This window comes from Bubalus kerabau, chromosome X, assembly GCF_029407905.1.
Source record: "Bubalus kerabau isolate K-KA32 ecotype Philippines breed swamp buffalo chromosome X, PCC_UOA_SB_1v2, whole genome shotgun sequence".
In the NCBI taxonomy this organism is placed as follows: domain Eukaryota; kingdom Metazoa; phylum Chordata; class Mammalia; order Artiodactyla; family Bovidae; genus Bubalus; species Bubalus kerabau.
In genome coordinates this window covers 96,303,324-96,330,614 of record NC_073647.1, presented here as the reverse complement: position 1 = coordinate 96,330,614, position 27,291 = coordinate 96,303,324, and positions in this window count along the sequence as shown.

The following is a 27,291-nucleotide window of genomic DNA, read 5'->3' as shown; positions in this document are numbered from 1 at the left end:
CTTCCCCAAGTGGTCAACTCCAGGTTTCTGTGGCCTTCTTCCTGGAGTCCAAAAGGCTGTCATGTTCTGCCACAAATTAATTCCTGATCCCACAGGTCCCTCTGAAGCTAAAGAAAAGGCAGGCAGTGACCATCCACCGAGCACCTACTATGACCAGGTATTTCATGCCTTCTACCTCCTTTTGGCATTAATATCTCCATGCTACAGGCTAAGGAAACTGAGGCTCAGAAAGAAGTAACTGATTTGTTAATCCAGATTTGCTTTGCAGTAGTATGGACAGAGGAGCCTGGTAGGCTGTAGTCCATGGGGTCGCTAAGAGTCGGGCACGATTGAGCGATTTCACTTTCACTTTTCACTTTCATGCATTGGAGAAGGAAATGGCAGCCCACTCCAGTGTTCTTGTCTGGAGAATCCCAGGGACGGGGGAGCCTGGTGGGCTGCCGTCTATGGGGTCGCACAGAGTCGGACACGGCTGAAGCGACTTAGCAGCAGCAGTTATTCACAGAGCTTCAGAGCCTGGTTAGTCTTCAAACAATGAGGTTCATGCTAATATACATGCAGCTTGTGACCCACTCAGACTTGAGTCACCAACTCAACTCTGTTTCCCTAAAAGCTAAAGTCAGAATGAAAAAGAAAAGTACCCTAAGGGAGAAGGAAGGACTACCTTTCAGGCCTCAAGTCACCCAATTCAACCAAGAATCTACTATATGTCCATACCTGGTGGGCATTTTCACATGCTGTCTGTTGTTTAAATATTCTCAACACCCCTTTGGGCTAGCAATTAGCTTGGTCTTTTTATAGATGGGGAAACTGAAGCACAGACAGGGGAAGTAAATTGCCAAAGACTACACAATGAGACCCTGGAGGAGGGCGTGGCAACCCGCCCCAGTATTCTTGCCTGGAGGATCCTGTGGACAGAGAAACCTGGTGGGCAACAGTCCATGGGCGCGCACAGACTCGGACATGACTAAAGCGACTCAGCACACAATGAGAAGGTGGCACAGTGTTTCTCCCACTCCTACTCACATATCTCAGCCTAGCCTATCCTAAGGGAAGAGGAGTGACATCTTATAGCAAGAGATTCCCTGTCCCCTGGCTGCAGGGCTCAGACAAGAGTGGCAGGTGCACAGAGACCCCATATGACAGTGGCAGGGCTATGCCCCTCTCCTCCAAAGTTGGCTGTAACCCTGGCCTCCTGGAGCTAACCCTTGATCTGGCTCTGGGAGACAGCCTGTCTCTCTCCTCATGTCTTTTTCATCCTTCCCTACTCTGCTTCTCCGCACTGAATTTGTGTGAAACCTGGACTGAATTACAGTACCACCCATTACCCAACCTGCCTCATTCCAAATCCCTGGCATTAATGTAGTCAATAGAGAGGAAGCCAGCCCCCTGAAGCCTGCTCCCTTCAGCTGGCCGCCCGTCTCACCCCGCGCCACCAGCACTGGCTATGGTGCTGTGTCACCCGCGCGCCCTTCCCCCTGGTGCACGGATCCCCCACACCACTCACACATGCGCCTGTCCAAAGGGAGCAGGTTCTTACCCACAAAAGAGGCCTTCCCGATAACACAATTGAATGAAGCATGTTCATGCATATTCATTCTTCTGGTGAGCATGTATGGAGCATCAAGTAGGTGCCACGACTGCTTCAAGACACTAAATGCACAGCAGTGAACAACACAGAAGCTTGCTTTCATGAGCCTTAATGTCCAGCGAGAAGGGGAGAAGCTCATGACCAAGTACAGCACACATGAACAAGACAGTCCCAGACTAGGGTGGGAACTGTGAAGCAAATAAGGCAGGCTAGCATCATTGTGACTTTAGGGGGGCTGTTTTAGTTTGGGTAGTCAGGGAGGGCCTCGATGAGGCAGTAATACTTGGACTGAGGCCTGATTAGCAAGCAGCAGTCCTGTGAGGACTTAGAGGAAGCCTTTGAGGGAGAGAGAACAGAAAGCATAAAGGCACTGAGGTGGGGTTGAATGTGGTGAAGAAAAGGGCTCTCAGCTGAAGTTGGAGAGTCAGAAGGCATCATATCATGTAAGGCCTTCCAAGTCATGGTCAAAAGTTTGAGTTTTATTCTAAGCGTGGTGAGAAACCATTAGAGGATTGTAAGCATATTTAAAAAATATTACTGAATTTGTGTTTAAGAACGATTGCTCTGACAGCTATAAGGAGGATGGATCATTGAGGGGCATGGGTAGAAACAGGGAACCCAATTGCACTAGACCAGATGAGAGATGGTGCTGGCCCAGGCTGGGCTGGGTGACCACACAGAGAAGCAGATATCAAGGAAATATTAGTAGTTAGTTATGGCAGTCTGGACTTCAGTGGAGAGGTCAGGCTCTTCCTGATAATCTCAGATGGAAGGGTCCTTCATCTCTCTGCTTGGATGTCTAGGCAGACATCTCAAATACAGCATGGCTACAAAATAATCCTTTACTTCTACCACCAAACCTTGATGTTAGATGCATAAGCCTGGGATTTGAGGAAGAGATCAGGAATGGAGATGCAAATTGGGGGGAGTTGTTGGCATATAGGTGGTATTTAAACTCAGGGCTCAATGAGACCATCTGCTAAGAAAGTACAGGTAGAGAAAAAGAGTGCTCTAAGACTCACTCCAAATCCCTGGCATTAATGCAATCATCTGTACTCCAACAGATAGAGCCTGTGAAGAACCAGAGAAGAACCGGAGAAAACAGCAAGATTAGAGGAAAACCAGCAACCAAGAGAGTTTGGCTCCAGGAAGGAGTAAGCAGATGCTTCTGAGAGAGAGATCCAGAAAAGCAAGACAGATCATTGGGTTTGGCAATGTGAAATCACTGGTGACCTTGACAAGATCAATTTCAGTGGAGATGGAAGTCCATTGGGATAGTGAGAGGTGAGAATGGGTTGTGAGGAAGTAAAGACTTTGTGTGTAGAAGTTTTGTGGTGAAGGAGTAGAAGTGATGGGGCAGAAGCTGGAGGAGTGTGTGGATAAGGATGAAGTAGTAGAGGCGATGAATTGGAGGCATAATAAGGACAGAGCATTGTTGGACTCAGGGAATAAGAGGGAAGATAAGGAGTAGGGTCAAAGGGTGGACTGACTGAAATTAAGATTTTGAAAGTGCTGGAGTTAACAAAGATGGCAAGGTCAAGTGTATGACTGTGGGAATGGGAGACTGAGATGGGGTGCAGGACCAGATTGTTGGAGGTGAGGTACTCCAGGAGTAGAGAAGCCAGAGTGGTCACCCATGTTGATGAAGAATTTGCCAAGAACATTGCCAGGGTTAGGTAATGGAGAATAGGCATTGAGCTACATACTGTTATCTCAGTGAACAGAGGGCACTGACAAAGAGGGTCAAAAGATGACAACCTCAGGGAGGGATAGGAGGCTCCATTGTTTTGGAAAGAGGAAAGAAGACAAATGGTCTGAAAACAGCCTTGGGAAACAGGGAAAAAGACACCATCCCTATCTCTGTCTCAAGAGGTATGTGAGATGTGGGAGAACAGTAGAGCCCCTATCTGAGGGAGTTGCAGGAGAGGTGTGTCCTTGGGGCATCAGAATGAAAGACAAGATCTTAAGAGACTGAAGGTGTCGGGAGGGGAATAGTGGTTGAGAGTGGACCGTGAGTAGAAGAAGGCAGAGTATAAGGGTTTCAGGAGAATGGAAGGAATGTAAGATGAGGCCCAAATTAGGCAATATATACAGCAATATAAGTATTAGAGTTGGTGGAAGAGATGGTGGAAGGCCAAGGAGGCCTAGGCTTCTGTGGTGATTGAGGTAAACAGGGATGTGATTCCTGGTGGAACAGATCCGAATTTCTCACAGAAAGTGTGGTCATCAGTTCAAGCCAAAAGACCCAAGGAGCCTGAGTGAGGGACTTCCTGCTACTGGCTAGATGTGGGGAGGCCAAGAACAATCTAGGCCTTGCAACCAGGAGAAGCTCTGTAGGCCTCCCACACAACCTGCAGCGGGCAACATCTCTGCTAAAGGAGAAGAGGTAGAACACAAAACAAGCAAAGCAGGTAAGCACATGTCCAACCTGGCACGTACAACAACATACCCTCAGGCACACATTTGCACTTACACAGAAATCCTAACCCCTACACACAGCATGAATATGTGAACAAAATATTCCATATATGCAAACCTGGGCATGGGCAGGCACGTACACTTTTAGATGCGCCCACGTACACACACCATGTGCACAAAATGCACACAGACCCAACACACCATACATGCCCATATTTCCCCATCCCATCATGTATGTGCTCACACATGCACACAAGCACACACACACACACAACGACGCCTGGACTTTCTTAAGTCTTGCCAAACCACAGACAGTAGAAAATCAAGCTGAAGTTGAATAATCCAACCCAGTAAAGGGGGGATAGGGAGACGAAAGGGTGTGAGAATGAGGTGTGTGTTAGGGGAGACAGGCAGAGGGGAGCAAAGGAGCCAAGTGCTAAGGAAAAAAATCTAGACCTTTTGAAAAAGGGAAAGCCTTCAGACAGAGCAGGAATGCAGGCTGTAATTAGAATCGCTTCAACCGTCTCTAGATTCGAAAAGGATAGGCAAACTGGTTACACATGCAGCATGGTGATCCTTAGCCTAGATAATGTCAGAAAAGCATGTGTGTGTGTGTGTGTGTGCGTGTGTGTGCAGGCATGCATGGGCGCCTGTGAGGGCTACACAAAATGCACTTGACTACATGGCACTGGGTGCTGAGGTGCCCCCTCCCACTTTGCCCCTGCAGCCACCTGCCTTCAGGCTAGACCCTTCACCAGGCCCAGAGCCACACCACTACACACCAGTACACACACACACACACACACACACACTCAAGGCCTGGAGGGCTTAGGGTTTGCTCAAGGCCACATAGCCTAGAGGGTGACATGATGTCCAAGATGCTGGATGAGGAGACAGCATTCCTGAGTTCAAGTCCCAGCTCGGTCACTGCCTAGCTGGGCCCATAGTCTACCCTTTCACAGGGACTCTGGAGCCTAGAGGGAGATCTTGGGGGTCCTTCCAATCTGACCTAGAGCCATTGGTTCAGAGCAGCTGGAAGCAAGCAAAGGAAAGAGAATAGTGGGGTGCCTTCAAGAAGCAGAGCTGGGTGGAGAGGGATATGAATGTCTCTGGCTCTCCTGGCTCCAGCCACAGGTTGCCCCAAGGGCAAATCTTCACACTTTGGCCCAGTCAGCATGCTGTGGGCTCCCAAGGACTAAAGCAGGCACCAGAGGAGAGGGCTGGGCAGCCAGGCAGGGCCCAGTCAGCCACAAACATAATCCCTCATATTCCCTCTGGCCCTTTCCTTCCATTCTTTTCACCTTCCTCCTCCAGGCTTACTGGGAGGGCCTTGGGGCCAGCTGCTGTCGTCACTAAAAATAGCTCAGCCAGCTTTGGGTGTGAAGGAACCCTTCTTACTTGCAATCCCAGAGGCCTGGCAGATGGCAGTTGGTGTCTATGGCCCCTCCAAGCCTACAAGATCAGATTCTCCTTTTTAAGTGCAAGCTCCAGTTCCAGCCCAAATCTCAGGTTCCCCAAGCACCACCTTCTTCTTTCCCCAGTATCCCAGGGAATCCTCTTTAGAGGTTCACACAGTGGATGACTTGAGTCCTGGTGTTCAGAAAATAGTAATTATAATAATAATAATAGTTAACACTTATAAAACATTTACTGTGTGTTCACAAAGCCTCAGCAAAAGACTTCATTTGTCTAGTCTGCTCCCTTACAAGAACTCTCTGCTTCTGCTAAGTCACTTCAGTCGTGTCTGACTCTGTGCGACCCCATAGACGGCAGCCCACCAGGCTCCTCTGTCCCTGGGATTCTCCAGGCAAGAACACTGGAGTGGGTTGCCATTACCTTCTCCAATGCATGCATGCATGCAAAGTCACTTCAGTCGTGTCCGACTCTGTGCGAAGCTATGGACAGTAGACCTCCAGGCTCCTCTGTTCACTGGATTCTCCAGGCAAGAATATTGGAGAGGGTTGCCATCTGAGGTATCTACTACTATGCCTGTCGTGCAGGTGAACAAACTGAGGCACAGACAACTGAAGTCAAGTACTCAAAGTTACACAGCTAGTAAGTTGTAGAATGGGGATGTTGCTTATCCATTTAATTGCGGATTCCTTCAGGAAGAGAAAACTTCTGGTAACAGTTAAGAATGAGAGCTATTACCCATCTTCATGTGCAGTGGGCCTCCCTGAACACTTCAAAACGGGCTTTTACTACAGCCCACTGGAGCAGCTGAAAGGGCCTCCAAGGTAAAGGGATAAAGGATTAAATCCTTGGTTTGCCCACTCACTGGCTGTGCAACTCTGAGCAAGTATCTTCTCCTTTTTGAGCTTGTGTCCTCATCTGTGAAACAAGTAATAATAGCAGGTGACTCTCAAAGTGGAGTCTGGGAGATGAGGTGTGAGAGCAGACTCGGCACAGATGAGTCAGCGTTGCCCTCTTCCCACTTCCTAAAGACACCTGAGGACTTCTTGGCCTCATTCTTTCCAACAGCTGGATGGAGAGCCTAGAAGGTCTGGGTCTGGGCCATTTTCTCCACACGGCACTGTCTGCACTACCCAGGGCCTCCAAGTTTTCCAGGGGCCTGTGCAAATGTGTGAGCCCCAGGAAAATTTATTGGCTCTAAAATATGAAAAGAAAACAGCAGAATTGGAATTAATAAATGTTCTATTACGTGTCTACAAAACGTAATATAACATTGACCTCATTAATTGTTAAATTTAGTATTCCTAAAAATTTCATTACATTTGAAAACAATTTGTTGGTTAGATTTCTTCACTTTGCAAGAATTCCTGAGTATGCATGATGATTACCAAGAAATCATAGCCAACTGGGAATGAAACAAGTTACTCATAGGCAAATCATTTCAAAAGCGGAATTATAAAAATCCTTTGAAATATTTTATAGCAAAAATTACATTTAATATGGGATGTGGGTGCATTTTCATATTTTTGATATGCTGTGGGGTAAAACCATTAAAAGTGAGAATGCCTGGGGCCTTCGGAGGTCTAGAGAGGCCCTGCCCTGGAGTGGAAGAGGAGCAAGGGCCCCCGCGTGGGGAATAAAAGCACTTCTGTGAGAATTGCTATTTGGGGGAAAGAGTCAATGGGCCATGGTGGGCACCCACTCCTTGGGTTGTTCCCCTCATCTCAAACAAAACAAAACAAAACAAAACCCCGCCCAGGCCACATGCGTGTAGGCGCTGGCAGAATGGCCCTCATGGAGCAGCACTTTCATGTACTGCCCTCGGCTCTTATCAAAGGCCCTTTCAAGAAACAGGCATGCCTGTGTGCCTTTCATAATCAAGAAGAGAAATAAACATTATCTGACGAAAAGCGAGAAGAAAACAGCCATGTGTAAACGGTGTCTTTTGGCTTGTCAAGCTGTTGCTCAGGACATTGTCCACTGGGCTGCTCAGTGCCCCCAGGCAAGGGCCCACACGAGGCATTTCTCTCCCAATTTAGCGCCAGCATCAACTTGGGGTCCCTAGAGGGCCTGTCAGTTTCCTCCCCAGTGATACCCAGAGCAGCGGAGTGCTCTGCTTCAGGCAGCCTCACCATGGGAGGCCGCGAGTGGGAGGTAGGCCACCACTTACTTCTACGTGACCTGAGGCAGGTCCCTTCCCGCTGAGCCTTCTGTGCAATACCAGCAGTATAAGTCGCAGGGTTAGCATGAGGATGCATTGAGATAATGAATGTCAAGTGGATAGAACAGGCCTCCGTGCTGCTGAGAACTTGGGATCAGGAGTGGGTTTGCTCTGGATGGCTGACAGTTGATGACTCAGACCCCCTACCCCAGGATGCCTGCCTGCTCTGCATGGTCTCGGACACCTGGGCTCTGTGCCCAACATGTTCCAGCAACCCGACTAGGTCAAGGCTCTCCTTTGTCAAATCTGCATGTCCAGGAATCACCAAGGAGGTCAGAGGCTGGTAGCAGAGACTCCACCATGACCCCAGCTCCCCTGAAGCTTAGATGATTCAACCTCCTATACTCCAGATGTTGTCCCTGCTCTAGCTAGCTATCCTGGCCTGGTTTCTGCCCACTCTTCCTCACCTCTTCTGTGCAGAAACCCCGTGAGGATATGGTTCTGCTAAGAGCTCTCTGTCCTACTTATCACTGTGACTGACGCAGAGATGAACAAACCCAAGAAAGAGGCTGGTGGCACTACACCAGCTCATCAACGGCAGACCAGCATTCATCCCTTTAGTGATTCCCTCATGGCTCCGTCAGTAAAGAATCTGCCTGAAATGCAGGAGAGCCAGGTTTAATTCCAGGGTGGGAAAGATCCCCTGGAGAACAAAATGGCAACCCACTCCAGTAATCCTGCCTGGAAAGTCCTGTGGACAGAGGAGCCTGGCAGGCTACAGCTCACGGGGTCGCTAGAGTTGGACATGACTCAGCGACTAAACCACAAAGCACCACCACCAACTGCAAATGGCCCGATCCCTTTCCAGGCCAAACACCTTGCTGCCAGCTCAGGATCTTTGCCCACTCTTTTGAGTGCTGTCTCTCCTCTGTCCCCATCCTCTCTGCCTTGGGCCCCCCTGGATCCTGTCCCCCAAATGCCATTAGCCCTCCCTCCTTTGTGTTCTTGCCACATTTTGTATGTGGCTCCACTGCAGTTCTTAGCAGCTCTTGGCTCCTTTGACTAACAATTCTGGGTTCTAGCATCTGTAGCCCTTAGACACCAAAGGCAGAGGCCGTATGGTTTCACCTCTGGGTCTTTGGTACCCAGCACTTGAATTAGGACAGGCATATTTGCTGAACAGGAGGGAACTCATCACAAGCAGAGAAAGTGGGAGAGAAATAAGAGTCTGTCTTTTGGAATTTCTCCTTCCAGCCCTCAGTGATGAAATCAGAAGGTTGGGGCTCGAGTCCTTGACCATGTTTAGCTGTGTGACCTTAGGCAAATCACTTCCCTTTCCCGTGAGCCCCATTTTTATCACCAGAAAAAATGGAGCTTCCAATTCATTCTCTGGTTTTGGCAAGGGCTGTCATGGAGATCCGATGAGAGAGGGGTGGGAAAAGTTCGTGAGACCTCATGAACTGCTGGGCCAGGAGCTGAAGAGCTGCCTGTCCTGGGAGTTCCTTTGAGTTTGTTTTCAAGAGGGGACTGCAAACCCCGAGGAACATGCAGACAGATCAACTGCACACACTCATGCCCTGCCTGCTAGATGGTTCCATTATGCAGAAACACAACTTGCCTGTTTTCACAGGACAACTCACATCTGCCATGCAGTCCCTAGACCACAATATCGAGAGGACTTTTTCTGCCCTCTCATTCCTTTAATCCCTGCTCCCACCTCAACTGCCAGGGATCCTGAGCCCCTTTTGACAGGTAATATGATTAATCATAACAGCAGCCAGCACTTGGCAAGAACTTACTATAGCTCTGAGTGTCTTGCATTTATTAACTCACTTAATTCTCACAACATTAATAGGTATTGTTATTTCCCCCATTCTTAAGATGGGAAAACTGAAAATCAAAGAGGTAAAGTAACTTGCCCAAGGTAACAGAACTAGTGCACAGCAAAGGTGTGGTTTGATGCTGGTTTGTTTTGTTTTTTTTTTTTTTTTGCTAAGTTGTGTCTGACTCTCTGTGACCTCACGGACTATAGCCCACCAGCCTCCTCTGTACATGGGATTTCCCATGCAAGAACACTGGAATGTGTTGCCATTTCCTTCTCTAGGGGATCTTTTCAACCCAGGGATCAAACCTGCATTTCTGGCCTTGGCAGGCAAGTTCTTTACCACTGAGCCACCAGGGAAGCCCCATTCCAGCTCTAGAATCTGTGAGTTTAATCATTTTGTTGCACTGCCTGCCAGACAAAATACTGAGGCTGTAAAAGAAAGTGACTTGCCCAAGGTTACACATGCAGTGAGTTAGTGACATTGCCTATATACTCTAACTCAGCTCATTAGCAGTTTCTACAACCTGTTAATTTTCTGTTAAAAAGTGAATGATGTGGAAATGAACCCTTAGTGGCATGGTCTAGATGGAAGGGGGAAGGCCCTATGTGAAGGAAGTCAATCATAGGTATTTCTATGTTTACAATTCAACACTTATCTTTGCATCCAGGAGACATTCAAATATTCCACTAACATTTGGAGGAACAGAGGTACTGTGGGAACTGACAATGGTCCTGCAGACCAAATAAGGAGCCCTTCATTTTCCCACTTAAGCTGGACCTGGGAGGATGTAAATTGCTGGAGGGGTAGGAGTGAGTGGAGAAGCCTCCCAAACAGAGCAATTGCCTGAACAAAAGCACTGCTGTGAGGAAGACTTGTTGTGTTCTGGGAAGACAGAGGGGTCCAAAGTGACTATAAGACTTTCTTTCTGGAAGAGAAGCAAGGTGAAATGGCCAAAGGATTTGAACACCAAGCTAAGGAATTGGGACTTCATTTTACCTTTTGGTTGCAGAGAGATGTCACACCAATAAAGTCATTCAAGAGTAGACATATAGAATCATGGTTTGTCCCAGCTAGAAAAGACACTGAGATGTCGACAGGGGCCAGTGACCTGGTCAAGGCAAACTGTGAGTCAATAGGAATCAGGCCATAATTTGGTCTCAGAAGACTCATGGGTTTGTACAAGTAGAGAGGAGGGAAGAAAGGCCTGGAGCAAGGCTCCCAGGGAGAAGGGAGGAAAGGGGCCTGACTTTGGGCAGCCCCACATCCCATCTCTACACCCACACAGACTATCAGGTGTGGCTTTGAGTAGGTGGTTCTCTATAAGGCAGCCTGGATTCCAGAATTCTGGGCCCAGACCCATGTCCCAGGAAAGACCTCAGAGACAAGCCATGGTGGAAAGCCCAAGGGGAGAGTTTTGTCAGGGGAATGGAAGGGCTGACTGGGTCTGGATGGCCAGATAGGTGTCCTGGTTTGAGAGTATCCAGGCCCAGCTCAGAGTGGGCACCATCCCCGCTTGCTGAGAATCCAATTGGAGCTGGGGCGAGGTGGGCTTCTGCCCTTGGTCCTCCACTCCCACCTGGCAATCATTAGGTTGGCTTGGAGGATCCCTGTCAAGAGAGCTAGACTTCTGGGATGGATCAAGGTGAAAAGGAGGCTGGCAGAGAGGACCTCTGCGCCCAGACCTCACACTGAGGGCTTCCCAGGGCTGCCGGCTTCCCTGGGTGTGTCAAAAAGACATTTCAAAGACCTGGCTGGCCCCTTATCAAGTCATGTGTTCTCCTTCCTGCCATATGGAAGGCCATGTGTCCAACTCCCCTGGGGAAGTATGGGCCTATGGGCTTGGAGGGGGAGGGGCTGCTACTCAGAGCAATGGGCCGATTAGTCAGACAAAGGCTGCTAGGAGAGTGTTAAACTCTGGGGTTGGAAATACTGGATCCAGGAATCCTTGCCCTAGGGGATCATGTCCAGGGGCTGAGACCATGCCTCTTCTTCCCTCAATCTCCATACTCAACAGCCAGTTCTCCAAAACCTCAGTGTCCTCATCTGTAAAATGGGTATAATTCCTTCCTCATAGGGCTGTTGTGAAGCTAAAACAAGAGACTGAAGATACAACTCTCAGCACAGTCCCAAGCAGAAAGCATGCACCCAGTAAGTGCTAGGCCAGCTGATTCCCTTTTCGTCCCTACATTGGGGTCAGAACAAAACAGGTGAAAATCTATCAGTCCATGAAGCTTCTGCATACTAGAATTTGGAGAGTCCACATGCTGTAGCCCCTACCACCCCCATCCTGCTGATATATTAGTAGAAGTAGAGGCCCAGAGAGGTTAAGTGTCTTATCCGAGATCACACAGCCCATCAGCAGTAGAGCTGGGACTGTAGCCCAGGGTCCCACATTACAGAACACTAGAATTCGGCTGTCTCACAGCCTTGACTGGTTCAGCCCAGCGGCAATGCCTGGTGCCTTTCAGTAACCTGCCCCTTTTCCACAGGATGCCTCAATGAGGATAAAGATACTCGATGTGATGTCCTGGCAAGGCTGAGGCTGGAGATGGGGGATACTCTGCTTTGGCTCCGTGCTGCAGCAGCTCAGCCCCATGCAGTCCTTGAGAGAGAGAGAGAGAGAGAGCACACGCGCGGGAGAACAAGAGTGGTGGGGCTGGGGTGGGGGGGAGGGCTTTATCGGGCTACCATATCACATTGCAAGCTCCTATCTCATTTGCTGTTCAAGAGTCCCTGGCCCGCCTTCCCTTACTCTTTCTCGGGCAGATCTGCCTGGTTTGCATTATTCTCCTTCCCGCCCACCCCCTACCCGGATATCTTGGTTCCATATTTTCCACGCTGAGGCTCAGTTTACTCCTGGCTGGGCTCCGGGCCTGCACCTGGGTTCTAAGAAAAAGGTCCCAGGGTGGGGGGCTGGGTGGGCAAGCGAGCTGTGTAGTGGGGGATGCTGCTGGTCATCCTGCCTTTCTCTCCATAGGGGCAGGCCACCAGAGCATCTTCCCTACCCTCTGCCTTTCTCTACCTGACGCTGAGACACAGCAATTCTCAAAGTCAATGCCACAGACAACTGCCCCAGGATCTCTTGATCCTGGTTGGAAATGAAGATTCCTGGGCCCCACCCAGACCGACTGAATCAGAATCTCTGGGGGACAGCCCAGGAATCTATATTATGACTAGTATTTCATCTGTAAATATGCTGCTTGATTCTTTCTTTGCCTTTAACTCTTCACCGGCAAGGGTTCCTTTTAATAGCTGACCTCGGTCACACCTATTCCAAGCTCATTTAACTAGTGTTCACTGACCACCCCCAACTCTTGCCTGGTTCCCCTCCTAACTCTTTGGCTATTCTTCTGTTTCCTTTGCTGGCTTCGTTCTCTCTCCCATTCCTTGGCTGCTGGAAGGCCCAGGGCTCAATTTCTTCTCCTATTTTTCCACGCCACCCAGTCTTCTCACATGAGCTCATCTCCTCTCAGCTCCAGTTCCTATTTGTGCACTGATAATCCCCACCCCAGGCCTCCATTCCAGCCCTATCCCCTGAGTTTCGGCCCCATCCCAGCTGGAGCATCCCGCAAACAGACCCCTTGAATTCAACAGGACCCATACTGAGCTCATCTTCTTCACACGCCCAGTGAAGTTTCTGAAGTATGTATCTGATTACATCACTTCAAAACCTTCCAGTAATTCTCCTTGGCCTACAAGATCAAGTCACACTATAACTCAAGTCCAACCCTAACTCAGAGCCCTGCCCCCGTTTACCCCTCCAGCCTGCTCTCTCCTTACTCTCCTCCTTGACCACTAGCCCCTGGCTTCCCTGCTGCAGATCGATTGCATGACTCACAGTTCTGTTAATGCACCCAGTGCCCCTCACCTCTGGCCCCTGTATAGGTTACTCCTACTTCCTGGGACACAGATGCATGGTGAAAGGGGAGCAGAAGGGGACCTCTGCCTTTAAGCACTAGTCTGCGGGGCTGCTACTGAGACTCCAGTCTTCGTGTCACTAGCAAGCCTGTGCGGACCAAGGGTACAAATACATCTCCCAGCACTGTTCCAGAGAAGGCAATGGCACTGCACTCCAGTACTCTTGCCTGGAAAATCCCATGGACGGAGGAGCCTAGAAGGCTGCAGTCCATGGGATCACTGAGGGTCAGACACGACTGAGTGACTTCACTTTCACTTTTCACTTTCTTTTTTTTTTTTTTTTTCACTTTTCACTTTCATGCACTGGAGAAGGAAATGGCAACCCACTCCAGTGTTCTTGCCTGGAGAATCCCAGGGACGGGGGAGCCTGGTGGGCTGCCGTCTATGGGGTCACACACAGTCAGACACGACTGAAGCGACTTAGCAGCAGCAGCAGCAGCAGCAGCACTGTTCCCCAACAATGTCACTAATGGAACACCAAGCCCAAACTTACTTGTCTTCCAGGTACTTCCTCCTCTAGGAAGCCTCTCCCTACCCTTCTAGTTTGGGTTATGAATGGGATAATGATCACAGATAAGTCTCTAAGAATAACACCTGGCAATAAATCTTTGTTAATGATTGAGGGAATGTATTTGTCTAATTTCCCCTGTCAGTATACTATGATCGAAAATGTCAAGTCATCTCCCACACTAGAACAGGAACTGACCAAGAGCAGGGGCAGTGCTTTCTCTCCTTGTGCAGCTCTGGAGTCCCATGCACACCAGGAGGTGATTCACAAAAGTTTGGCGAATAAGCTTACCAAGGCCCATCTGTGCACTGTGTCCTGGAGAAGCAGGCAATGGTTAGAAATGACCCCTGCTGCTGAGACACTGGACATGTCACCTGGCGTGTCAGGGATAGAAGGATGAGTGATGGTTTGCTCTTTGGAATGGGATGAGGAGGAGAGAGTGGAAGTAAAGCCTTCCTGAGGAGGCAGTCTTTTTTTTTTTTAAGAAATTTTAATATTTATTATATGATTGCAAAATTGCGTACATTCTAAAGAAGATGTGGTAAAATGGAATACAACTTGGCCATAAAAAAGAATGGAATAATGCCATTTGCAGCAACATGGATGAACCTAGAGTGAAGTAAGTCAGACAGAGAAAGACAAATATCATATGATATTACTTACATGTGGAATCTAATTTTGAAATGACGCAAATGAACTTATTTACAAAACAGAAACAGACTCACAGATCTCAAAATTGAATTTATGCTTATCAAAGGGAAAACATGGAGGGAAGGGATAAACTAGGTGATTATGACTAATATATACACACTACTATTTATAAAATAGATAACTAATAAAGACCTACTGTATAGCACAGGGAGGTAGCTTTTGACAGAGCCCTGTTGAACGTGGTGTTAGTCTTTTCCCTTGATTTTAAAAATTAAGACTTTTTGGTCTGTTAAAGTTAAGTGTTACTACTCATTCAATACCTCAGTTCATCAAGATAAAAATCCTAAAGTGAAGTGAAAGTCACTCAGTCTTGTCTGACTCTTTGTGATCCTATGGACTATATAATCCATGGAATTCTCCAGGCAAGAATACTAGAGTGGGTAGCCTTTCCCTTCTCCAGGGGATCTTCCCAACCCAGAGATCGAACCCAGGTCTCCTGCATTGCAGGCAAATTCTTTACCAGCTGAGCCACAAAGGAAGCCCAAGAATACTGGAGAGGATAGCCTATCCCTTCTCCAGCAGATCTTTCCAACTCAGGAATCAAACCAGGCTCTCCTGCATTGCAAGCAGATTCTTTACCAACTGAGCTATCAGGGAAACCCCAAAATCCTAAAAATAGGTATTATTATCATCCCTTGACCAATGACCAAACAGAAACCCAAAGGACACAGCGAGGTGCTTCAGGTGATTCATGCAAAGAGTAGAAAATTTGTGACTTGGTTTCAGATTTCTGTGACCCCAAAGATTCCTTGCTTAACACCACATTCTCCTGCTTCCAAATCCACACTCTGTAGAACACAACATTCAGTCTTCTAAATGTACGCCCCATCACTCCCCTGGAGAGTAGCACTGTTAAGGTAGGCATGTAAGTGCCCAGTCTTCTTCTTTTGCTGCAGTTCCACAAATGAGAGGCTGTAGAGTGTGAGGATTCAAAGCCTGGACTCTGAGCCAGCCCTGCCACTCACTAGCTGTGTCACTGGGGAAGATGTCATACCTCTCAGGACCTCAGTTTGTGCATCCGGAATATGGTGATGAGAATAACAGTACCTAATCCCTAGAGCTGTCATGAAGACTAAATAAATTATAAAACTCTTAGAATGACATTAAAAGATGCTTGCTGCTTGGAAGAAAAGCTATGACCAACCTAGACAGCATATTAAAACGCAGAGACATTACTTTCCCAACAAAGGTCCATCTAGTCAAAGCTATGGTTTTTCCAGTAGTCATGTATGGATGTGAGAGTTGGACCATAAAGAAAGCTGAGCACTGAAGAATTGATGCTTTTGAACTGTGGAGAAGACTCTTGAGAGTCCCTTGACTGCAAGCAGATCCAACCAGTCCATCCTAAAGGAAATCAGTCCTGAATATTCATTGGAAGGACTGATGCTGAAGCTGGTACTTCAATACTTTGGCCACCTGATGCGAAGAACTGACTCACTGGAAAAGACCCTGATGCTGTGAAAGATTGAAGGTGGGAGGAGAAGGGGACAACAGAGGATGAGATGGTTGGATGGCATCACCAACTCTATGGACATGAATTTGAGTAAGCTCCAGGAGTTGGTGATGGACAGGGAAGCCTGGCATGCTGTAGTGCGTGGGGTTGCAAAGAGTCAGACAGGACTGAGTGACTGAACTGAACTGAAAACACTTAGAATAGAGCCTGGAACATAGTAAGTGCTTAGTAAGAATAAGTCATTATTATCTTCCTTTTCCACACACACACACACACACACACACAAAAGCAAACAACAACAACCAAAAAACCCAAAACAAACAAAAAAGAAATGAACTGTATATGTAACTTGGTATCCTATTTCTTCCTGTGCGGTAGGATTTTGTCAGGTGGAGAAGGGCATCTTAAGTAGGTTGGAAAATGAGTGCAAAGGCATGGAGGCAGGGAAAATATGGGATGTGTGTTTGGGGAAGTGAAGAACAGACCAGTGCAGCAGGTGATGTGAATGAGGACTGGTCACAAGGGCCTGGAAGGCAATCTTGACATGGTATGACCGGGAAGGAAGCCCAGTACTCCTCGAGGCTCCTGTGAGCATGGCCAGCCTTTGGAGAGCAGCCTTCTCAGCCCTCATCTCCTCTGGCAGTACCCCCAGTGGGGCAGCTGCGACAGGGACTGGACTTCCCCAGGGACCAGAGTTAGCACTGTCCAGGTGGCTGTCTGCCCAGGGGCCAGGCTCTAGGCCTGCTTCCCACTCAGGCATCTGAGGCATTCTCTCCTCCTCAGAGAAGAGAGGAGGGGGATGGGCTGCAGGGGCCGGGCCCCCTCAGCATCTGGAGGCACCACCTTGGGGTGAGCTCGCCTCTGAAAGCCCAGGCTGGGGAAAGCAGGGTTAAGGGGACAGGGCAGCCTGCCAGGGTGGGCTCCCCTTCTCAGCTGAGGTCTAATGGGAGCTGACAAGAGCAGCTGTGGGCCTTTGATCTGCCCTTCAGGTATGTGTCCCAGCTTGGGATGGGGAAGCTGGAATGAGGAATGTTGATGGGGGCGGAGATAAGAGAGGATCAGTCCAACCAGGCAGAAAGAGCCTGGGCCACCAAGCCGGGGCTCCAAGGAAGAAAGAGAAAAAGTGAGCTAGAAAAAGAGCCTGCAGAGCCCCCAAAGGAATGGTGGCCTGGCCGCTTCCTCTTCCACTCAGGGGGAGGCCCTGAAGGTGAGAGAGGCTCATCTGGATTCAGTCTCAACCCCGGCCAGGCCCATCTCCCATGGGTGGGGCTTAGAGTGCCATGTGGTCTTCATTTCAGGTCCTCGAATAGCCACCCCACCCTGTCGCACCTGGCCAGACAGAAGGCGGGGCCAAGCTCAGAGTCCGCCTGGGCAGGTGAATTGGGGTGGGGGCCTCCTGGAGCTGCCAGCCATGAGATCAGAGGCCCACACTGGGCCCAGTGGGTACTTTTTCCAGTTGGCCCTGGCCCAGGAGACACCTGCGTGGCCTAGCCCAGACAGATCCATGAGTCTTCCTCTTGCAGGCTCTTAGTCCAGCACGATCCCCCCTCCACAGTGCTTTACCCAGTGGTCAAGCAGCATTTTCTCAAAAGACTTCCAGGGACATTTGCTTACCGTCTTTCCAGGTGGCTTATGGGCTGGCTTTGTCACACCCAGCACCCCTGCCCCACCCTGAGCTGATTTTGTTTACCTCAGTTTCTGCCTCCTTCAATGAAATCCCCAGACACAACCCAGAGGAAATTGGGATGTGAGCTCCATAGAAGACTAGGCAGTGATCCTGGGACTCCTCTAGGCTCCAGCAGACCCTGGGCTACAGGAGGCAGAGTAGGGGCATGAAGGCAATGAGGAAAGGGCAGCCCAGAGATGGGAGGGAGCTTCCCGGGGCACACAGCTCTGCAACCCAGGGGACAGGTGTCGTTCTTGCTCCATTTCTGTCTCACTTCAGCCTGAGTGTGAATGAAGGCTGGCAGGAACTTTGAAGGCCATCTCATTCCATACCCATCTCACATCCTACCTAGAACTTCTCTTTGCATATCTCCAGCCCCAGGGAGTTTGGCACCTTTCCCTTCTTAGAGTGCTCTAGCTGTTGGAAGGTGATTCCCTATTAATAGTCAGAATTCTCCTCCCTGTCCCTTCTCTCTTTAGCTCATTCTGCTTTATAAACTCTAATAGATGGGGAGATGACTTGCAGGGTGGGGAGGGGGGGAGGGGTTGTGGTTAGAAAGAGTACTATATGATCTATACTCCCACCTCAGGTTTTTCCTGGCCTTTAGGTAGTCCCTTTCCCTCAGGGTTGGACCTGAGGAGTTTTATCCAGATCAAAGATTTTCTGTAAATTGTCTGACACATGGTAGCTCTTCAGATTTCTTAAGATGCACACCATGGCTTTCATCCTTCCCCACAGTTTTTTCTTTTCCAGGATAAGCAACTCCAGTTCCTTCAAATGATCCTCCTACAGCTAGGTACATGTTCCTGTACCCTCCCTAGACAACGAATTCCCCAAAGTGTGAAGGCAGGGGCAAAAATCAAGAGGGATATTTCTCAGGGGTCCAGAAATGTCTACTTAGAGGAAAGAGAGGGGAGGCCATGTTACATTCTCAACTTCTCTCTCTGTGTCCAGTCTTGCCCTTGATATTGTGGTTGTCCAGCTGTCCCTGATCCTAATACCCCCAAAGCAGCAGGACCCCAAGCAGCCACCTGACGCTGCTGCCAAGTCTTCGTGCTTCCCTGCAGGGCCTTCCTTTCCCTTCCTGCGGGGCCTAAACTTTGTGGAGCTCCACAGGAAACAAGCCCACCCCCAGGACCTTGATCTTGTTCATTCCTGAAGAACCCAGCTCGGTGAACAAGAAGGCCTGATGACTTCTCTTTCGTTGGCCTGGCTTTCTTTCTGGAGCTCCCTCAGCTTCTTCAGAGACCAGTCAGGCCCATGGATCTGACAGATGCTGGTTGGAGGAAAAACGGGATCTGCTTCCACTCAGGAAGGCAAGCTGGCCACCTAGAACTCCTAGGGGCCACTGCAACATCAGAGGTGGGGCTGGACTCAGCGGCAATCCTGAGCCAAAGACTGAGGTCTGGCCCAGAACCTCAGAGGAGACCAGGTACCCTGGCAAACCCTTCAGGAGATGACAGCATCAGAGGTAGTTTGCAAGGAAATGAGGCAGAGAAGCCTCCTCCCTGGCTGCCTTCCTCCTCCCCTGCAGACTGCTGAAGAGTCGGAATGTTGCCTTCTCTCCCTGGGGTGGTCACCTGCTTCCTCCCCACCTGGGCCCTGGGCTGCTAAGGAGGAGGTGGAGGGTGGGGAAGGGGCTAGGGAGCACTAGCTAACCTTGGCGTAGAATAATGCACAGAATGAGCAGGCAACAGGGCCCCTTTTCCCGCCAAGGGCCCAGTGATAAAGAAAGGGGAGGGGGCAGCTGGAGGCCGGCTGTGGGAGCGAGAGAAGGGGAGTACAGAGAATGTGCTGTGTCAGCCTTGTGCTCTGCCCTGAACTAACAACTCCCTCCCCCTCCCCGCCACCCCTCCCCCTTCCCTCGTTCCTCCCTTCCTTCACAGTCGAGGTCTCCATCGCCCTTTCTTTCTTTGTCTCCCACTCTTTCGAGTGGTCTCTGTTTCTCTTTCCAGCTCACTCGGTCTGCCTCTCCAGTCCCCTCTCCTTCTCTGTGCATGCTCTCCACTTCTCTGCTTGTGCCTTTCTCTCTCTGTTTGCCTTTCTCCCAACCTGGCTCTTATTCTAGCTTTGGCCATCGCTCTGTGTCCCTGCGTGTGTCTTCCTGTATCTCATTTCTTTGTCTCTGTCTCTTTGTCTCTCTGCTTCTGTCTCTCTCCCTGCCTGCTGCTTTCTATCTCCCTTGGTCTCTGCTTTGCCTCCTCCTCTGCCAACTGTCCCTCTCTCTCCCAAGAGGCTTTCAGCAGCTTCTGAAGCATCAAGGGTGAACCCCTCTTCCCCCCCACCCCACCCCCCGACTGGTCAGCTCTTCTCTGGAGAGTGGCCAGCCTGGAGCTGCCTTTTCCAGCCCAGAGAAAGAAGGAGAGAGGGCAGTAGAGGGTTACCTGGGAATGTTTGCCCAGGAAAGACTGAGGAGAAGAAAGAAAATAACCTTTTGGGTATCTGATGAGCCAGGCATGATACCTAGTGCTTTCGCAAGTCCTTTACTTTATCCCATGACTCTTTTATCCCCATTTTTCCAGGTGAGGACACTTAGATTCAGAGGGAGAAGTGACTCCCCCCAGATCACACAGGCAGAGTCGCTGGTATTAGAACGCAGGACTTTCTGTCTCCATTGCCTGCAGGGAGATGACCTGTTCTTTGGCTGTTCCAAGGCCACCTCCTGGAGAAGGGAATGGCAAACAACTTCAGTATTCTTGCCTTGACAACCCCATGAACAGAATGAAAAGGCAAAAAGATAGGACACTGAAAGATGAACTCCCCAGGTCGGTATGTACCCAATATGCTACTGGAGATAGGTGGGAAAATAATTCCAGAAAGAATGAAGAGATGGAGCCAAAGCAAAAACAACACCCAGTTGTGGATGTGACTGATGATGGAAGTAAAGTCTGATGCTATAAAGAGCAATATTGCATAGGAATATGGAATGTTAGGTCCATGAATCAAGGTAAATTGGAAGTGGTCAAACAGGAGATGGTAAGAGTGAACATCGACATTTTAGGAATCAGCAAATTAAAATGGACTGGAATGGCTGACTTTAATTCAGATGACCATTATATTTACTACTGTGGGCAAGAATCCCTTAGAAGAAATGGAGTAGCCTTCATATTCAACAAAAGAGTCCAAAATGCAGTACTTGGATGCAATCTCATAAATGACAGAATGATCTCTGTTCCAAGGCAAACCATTCAATATCACAATTATCCACGTCTATGCCCTGACTGGTAATGTTGAAGAAGCTGAAGTTGAATGGTTCTATGAAGACCTATAAGACCTTCTAGAAATAGCACCCAAAAAAGATGTCTTTTTCATTGTAGGAGCTGCTGCTGCTGCTAAGTCGTGTCAGTCATGTCCGACTCTGTGTGACCCCATAGACGGCAGCCCACCAGGTTCCCCCATCCCTGGGATTCTCCAGGCAAGAACACTGGAGTGGGTTGCCATTTCCTTCTCCAAAGCATGAAAGTGAAAAGTGAAAGTGAAGTCACTCAGTCGTGTCCAACTCTTAGCAACCCCATGGACTGCAGCCTACCAGGCTCCTCCGTCCATGGGATTTTCCAGGCAAGAGTCCTGGAGTGGGGTGCCATTGCCTTCTCCATCATTGTAGGAGACTGGAATGCAAAAGTAAGAAGTCAAGAGACAACTGGAGTAACAGGCAAATTTGGCCTTGGAGTACAAAACAAGGGCAAAGGCCAACAGAGTTTTGCCAAGAGAATGCACTGGTCATAGAAAACACCTTCTTCCAACAACACAAGAGATGACTCTACACGTGAACATCACCAGATGGTCAATACTGAAATTGACAGTATTCTTTGCAGCCAAAAATGGAGAAGCTCTATACAGTCAGCAAAAACAAGACCAGGAGCTGACTGTGGCTCAGACCATGAACTCCTTATTACCAAATTCAGACTTAAATTGAAGAAAGTAGGGGAAACCACTAGACTATTCAGGTATGACCTAAATCAAACCCCTTATAATGATACAGTGGAAGTGAGAAATAGATTCAAGGGATTAGATCTGATAGACAGAGTGCCTGAAGAACTATGGACGGAGGTTCATGACATTGTACAGGAGGCAGTGATCAAGACCATCCCCAAACAAAAGAAATGCAAAAAGGCAAAATGGATGTCTGAAGAGGCCTTACAAATAGCTAAGAAAAGAAGAGAAGTGAAAGGCAACAGAGAAAAGGAAAGATATACACATTTGAATGCAGAGTTCAAACGAATGAATAGCAAGGAGAAATAAGAAAGCCTTCTTCAGTGATTGGTGCAAAGAAATAGATGCAAATAACAGAATGGGAAAAACTAGAGATTGCTTCAAGAAAATTAGAGATACCAAGGGAACATTTCATGCAAAGATGTGCTTGATAAAGGACAGAAATGGTATGGACCTAACAGAAGCAGAAAGCATTAAGAAGAGGTGGCAAGGATACACAAAAGAACTATACAAAAAAGATCTTCACAACCCAGATAACCACGATGGTGTGATCACTCATCTAGAGCCAGACATCCTGGAATGCGAAGTCTAGTGGGCCTTAGGAAGCATCACCAACAATAAAGCTAGTGGAGGTGATGGAATTCCAGGTGAGCTAATTCAAATCCTAAAAGATGATGCTCTGAAAGTGCTGTGTTCAATATGCCAGCAAATTTGGAAAACTCAGCAGTGGCCACAGGACTGGAAAAGGTCAGTTTTCATTCCAATCCCTAAGAAAGGCAATGCCAAAGAATGCTCAAACTACTACATAATTGCACTCATCTCACAAGTTAATAGAGTAATGCTCAAAATTCTCCAAGCCAGGCTTCAACAGTATGTGAACCGTGAACTTTCAGATGTTCAACCTGGATTTAGAAAAGACAGAGGAACCAGAGGTCAAATTGCCAACATCTGTTGGATCATCGCGAAAGCAAGAGAGTTCCAGAAAAACATCTACTTCTGCTTTATTGACTATGCCAAAGCCTTTGTGTGGATCACAACAAACTGTGGAAAGTTCTTCAAGAGATGGGAATACCAGAGCACCTGACCTGCCTCTTGATAAATCCGTATGCAGGTCAGGAAGCAACAGTTAGACTTGGACATGGAACAACAGACTGGCTCCAAATAGGGAAAGAAGCACATCAAGGCTGTATATTGTCACCCTGCTTATTTAACTTCTATGCAGGGTACATCATGAGAAATGTTGGGCTGGATGAAGCACAAACTGGAATCAAGATTGCCAGGAGAAATATGAATAACCTCAGATATGCAAATGACACCACCCTTGTGGCAGAAAGTGAAGAAGAACTAAAGAGCCTCTTGATGACAGTTAAAGAGAAGAGTGAAAAAGTTAGCTTAAAACTCAGCATTCAGAAAACTAAGATCATGGCATCTGGTCCCATCACTTCATGTCAAATAGATGGGGAGACAGTGGAAACTGTGAGAGACTTTATTTGGGGGGGGGGGCTCTAAAAATCACTGCGGATGGTGACTGCAGCCATGAAATTAAAAGACGTTTACTCCTTGGAAGGAAAGCTATGACCACCCAGGACAGCATATAAAAAGCAGAGCCATTACTTTGCCAACAAAGGTCCATTTAGTCAAAGCTATGGTTCTTCCAGTGGTCATGTATGGATGTGAGAGTTGGACTGTGAAGAAAGCTGAGCACAGAAGAATTGATGCTTTTGAACTGTGGTGTTGGAGAAGACTCTTGAGAGTCCCTTGGACTGCAAGGAGATCCAACCAGTCTATTCTAAAGGAAATCAGTCCTGAATATTCATTGGAAGGACTGATGTTGAAGCTGAAACTCCAATACTTTGACCACCTGATGCGAAGAACTGACTCACTGGTAAAGACCCTGATGCAGGGGAAGATTGAAGGAGGGAGGAAAAGGGGATGACAGAGGATGAGATGGTTGGATGGCATATCTGACTTGATGGACATGAGTTTGAGCAAGCTCCGGGAGTTGGTGATGCCTGTTGTGCGGCAGTCCACAGGGTCACAAAGAGTCAGACACAACTGAGCAAGTGAATTGACTGAAGGTCACCTCTGAAGCCCATGCCTACTTCTGTTGACAGTTCTTCTCTGGGATGCTGGTCTTGGGCTTTCCTAGAAAGGGACCCATTTGAAGACCTACTGGAAAGGAGGGCTGCTGAGGTTTGAGGTATCCCAGTTGAAGACACCCTGAGCTAGCCTCCAAGACAGAAACCCCCAGGGCCTCTGGGGAGATGTGGCTGACAAGATGTCACTTGTCGGGTGACACAGAGTCCAAGCTGGGAGGACCCTTGTCCTTGCCCTAATCCAGCCCCTTTCATGGCATAGAGAGGGACACTGAGGCTCAGAGAAGAGGAGTGAGCCCAAGCCATCTCAAAACATGCCCTCAGGGGAAGAGGGACAACATTTGAAGAAGGGAATTATTAGTTTAGCATCAATAATGTGAAAATTCTATGCAAGCAAATACATCCCCACCAAGCCATCTGTAGCACAGCTATGGAGAAGGCACATGTGGAAAAGCCCAGCCGAGTCCCTGTGTCCAGTCCCTTCCTGTCTCAGGGGCTTGCTGGGGTGTCAGAATCTGTGGCCTTGGACTTGCCCATTCCTTCCCTGGCGGGGTTCAGTGGGCACCAGCCCAGGCTTGCAGTGCAGCTGGTTGGGAAGAGAACTGTTCTACTGAGACAGAGACAAGAGAGAAAGAGAGAGATGAAATGAGAGAAAAATATCAATAAAGAGAAGGGATAGAGGGAAACAGAGGCAAAGAAGGAGAGGCAGCAGGTGGGAGCAGGTGAGCAGGGCCTATGTGGGCCTGGAGGGAGCTACTGCATTCTTCCCTGCTTCTCAGGGCAAAGCAGACCCAGTCCTGCCCAAGGTGCTGCCTCTGACAGTCTCCAGGGAGCTGTTCCCACACATGATCTCATTTCACTCCTCACAACAGGCCTGTGATGTGGGCGGGCTGGGATAATTTTTGCGCATTTGCCAGAAGAGTAAACTGAGGCCCAGCAGAGCAAAGCCATTTGTCCAACTCTGGTGTAGGGAGCAGAGTCCAACCCAAGGTCTCAACCAAGCTTATGGTGGCCTTTGCCACTTTTCCCATGGCCTACTCTGGGAGAGAGTGGCGTGGAGTTCCCCTGAAGAATTCTCAAGTGAAGAACAGGTAAGGTAAAGAAGCAGGGAGCCAGACTCGCTGGAGGGCATTTAGAAGGCGAGAGAAAATGATTAAGGGAGCAGAGGGATTGGCTGCAAGGGGGAGATGAAAGGAGCCAGCAGACAGGGCTTGGCTGTGGGATGAGTCAGGCCAACGGCCTCCTGAGATAGTGATCTACAAATATCTCTGAGGTGTCAACAGCCAAGTCGGCTTCAAGGAGGAGTAGGAAGAGGAGAGGAGGGGTGGGAAATGGAGTGCATGGCCACTCAGCATGGGGACTCACATCTTGGGAACTACGAACTACACTGCAAGAGGCAGGCTGGACAGGGGCAGGGCCCTGGAGAGTGGCCCTGGAGACCACAGGGGACAAGAGTAGGAGCCCCTCCATCCCAAGGGGAATGCTGACCCCAGCCTTGCCCCTCCCATGGAATAGGCCCATTTTCTGTCCCCAACCCCAAAGTTGGACCTTGAGCCAGCTTGGGTTTCTTCCATCTCTAATAGGACCAACTCTGAGCAAGCACTGCCTGCTTTTTGTCCTGGGCCTGACTGTCCATCTGCGTGCACTGCCTCAGGGCTGTTGGTGGCCTAAGGGTGGGAACTGTGCAGAGCAGAAGCCCACCTTTCTATACTCGTTCCCCCTTGCCTCCCTGGGGCCCAGGTGCCAGGAGGCCTGGGCAGTCTGAGCAGGTGGAGCCCCACTTCTTCAACTTAGAGAAGAGGCCACATGGTGATGCCACCCACAGAGGGCAGAGGGCAGTGCCTGAGCCTTACACTCACACCCCTTCCTATGCTCTGCCCATTGTCTGATGAGCAGTCCAGGGCACTGATCCTGCTTCCGACAGTTGTGGAAACTGAAGCTCAGAGAAGTAAATGAGGTTTCTGAATTTGAGATGAAAATGACACCTGGAGAAAATGTGATGGAAGTTTCTTTTCTTCAGGGATTAGAAATATTGTTCTGCCCCACCACCAACCCAAGCATACATAAACCTCACACACACACACACATATACATGCAGGCATTTCCTCTGTGCTCCCCACTGGAGTAAAATGGAGGAAACTGGCAGGGTTCAGAGGGGACCAGAAAGGCCTGATATGCTTCTTTTTGTGTGATAGTTCAGTGCTGCCATGGCTTTGCAAAGTAAAGCTTTTGATTCCATTTCACAGATGAGGAAACTGAAGCTTGACATGATGAGGTGACTCACTGATGCCCTCACAGCTACACAGTAGTAGAACATGGCCTCAGACTGGGTCTGTCTGTGACTAGAGCCTGTGCCCTTCAGAGCAGGGGCATTTTCTGGTCAACCCAGGATCCTTACCCTGGAGATGCCCTGGCATAGCCCACACTGGCTACTGGGTGGCTGAGAAGACCCAGAGAGGAAACAGAAAGACAGCAAGGGCGGGGAGGCAGGCATAATGGGCATCCATCACCTGTTACAGTAACTCCTGTCTTCAAAGTGCTTCCAGAGACATGCCACACAGACCTCACCTAGAGGAGGAACGAGAGGGAAAGAGAGAGAGGGAGGGATTATTATCCTTATTTTCCACACAAGAAAAATGAAGAACAGAAAGGGGAAGTAACTTGTTTAAGGTCACATAGCTAGACTGTAGAGGGTATTTTCTTTTTACATTGCAATCCATGATAAAACAAACAAACATATGTATTTGTATATGCATATGTGTGTGTATGTAAACACAGGTATATGTTAAATGGGAACAAAAGTTTCATGAAACAATACTGATCCTTATTGCATGTATGCAGTCTATTTCACATTTTTAAAATCCTAGGCAAGGTTCATGGGATGGATTATAGGACTTGCTAATCTGTTTGCAAAAGACTGCTTGGAGCGGGGTGGGGAGGGGTGGTGGTGAAGGTCACAGACTCAGTTCTGCCTCGTCCAAAGTCAGAGCAGGCTCTTGGGTTGTGCTCTGCTGCCTCATTTTGAAAAAGAGAAGAGAACAGACAGGGCTTAGTCAAGCTAGGAGATGGTGTGATGGTGGAAGGTTGAACTGGGGTGCTGTGGCTTATGGGGTCAGAGTGAGACCTCCTGGTTAGGGCTTCCTGCTCCTCTGAGCAAAGGTTAAAGCCAGAGGAAACTCAAAATGTTGGTCCCTGAAGGTACATAGAACCAGCATGCTAATACTGATGCCTAATAGGATAGGGCCCGTGACAGAAAGGGAGGAATCTGTTAGAAAGAGGGTGGGGTCATCCTGTGAGAGGTGTGGCCCTCACACATGCGCATGCGTGCCTGTACGCACACACACACACCAGAAAATTTCCATTGCAGCCCCCTCACTGCAGTGGGAGGTTGGGGTTTGACATTCCCTCTCCAGTCTGTAGTGGGTCTTGGGCCCCTGGTGTTAGAAGGGGAACAGCTGCCCCATCCACAGTGGCCCTTGGTGACCTGGGTCTCTCAAAGGGCAGAGACAAGTGACATCTTTGGTCCAATCCTGTCTTACCAGAGGGACCCATCTGGGGAGGGAGTAGTGCCTGGTCACCCTAGGAGGAGGTGAGCAG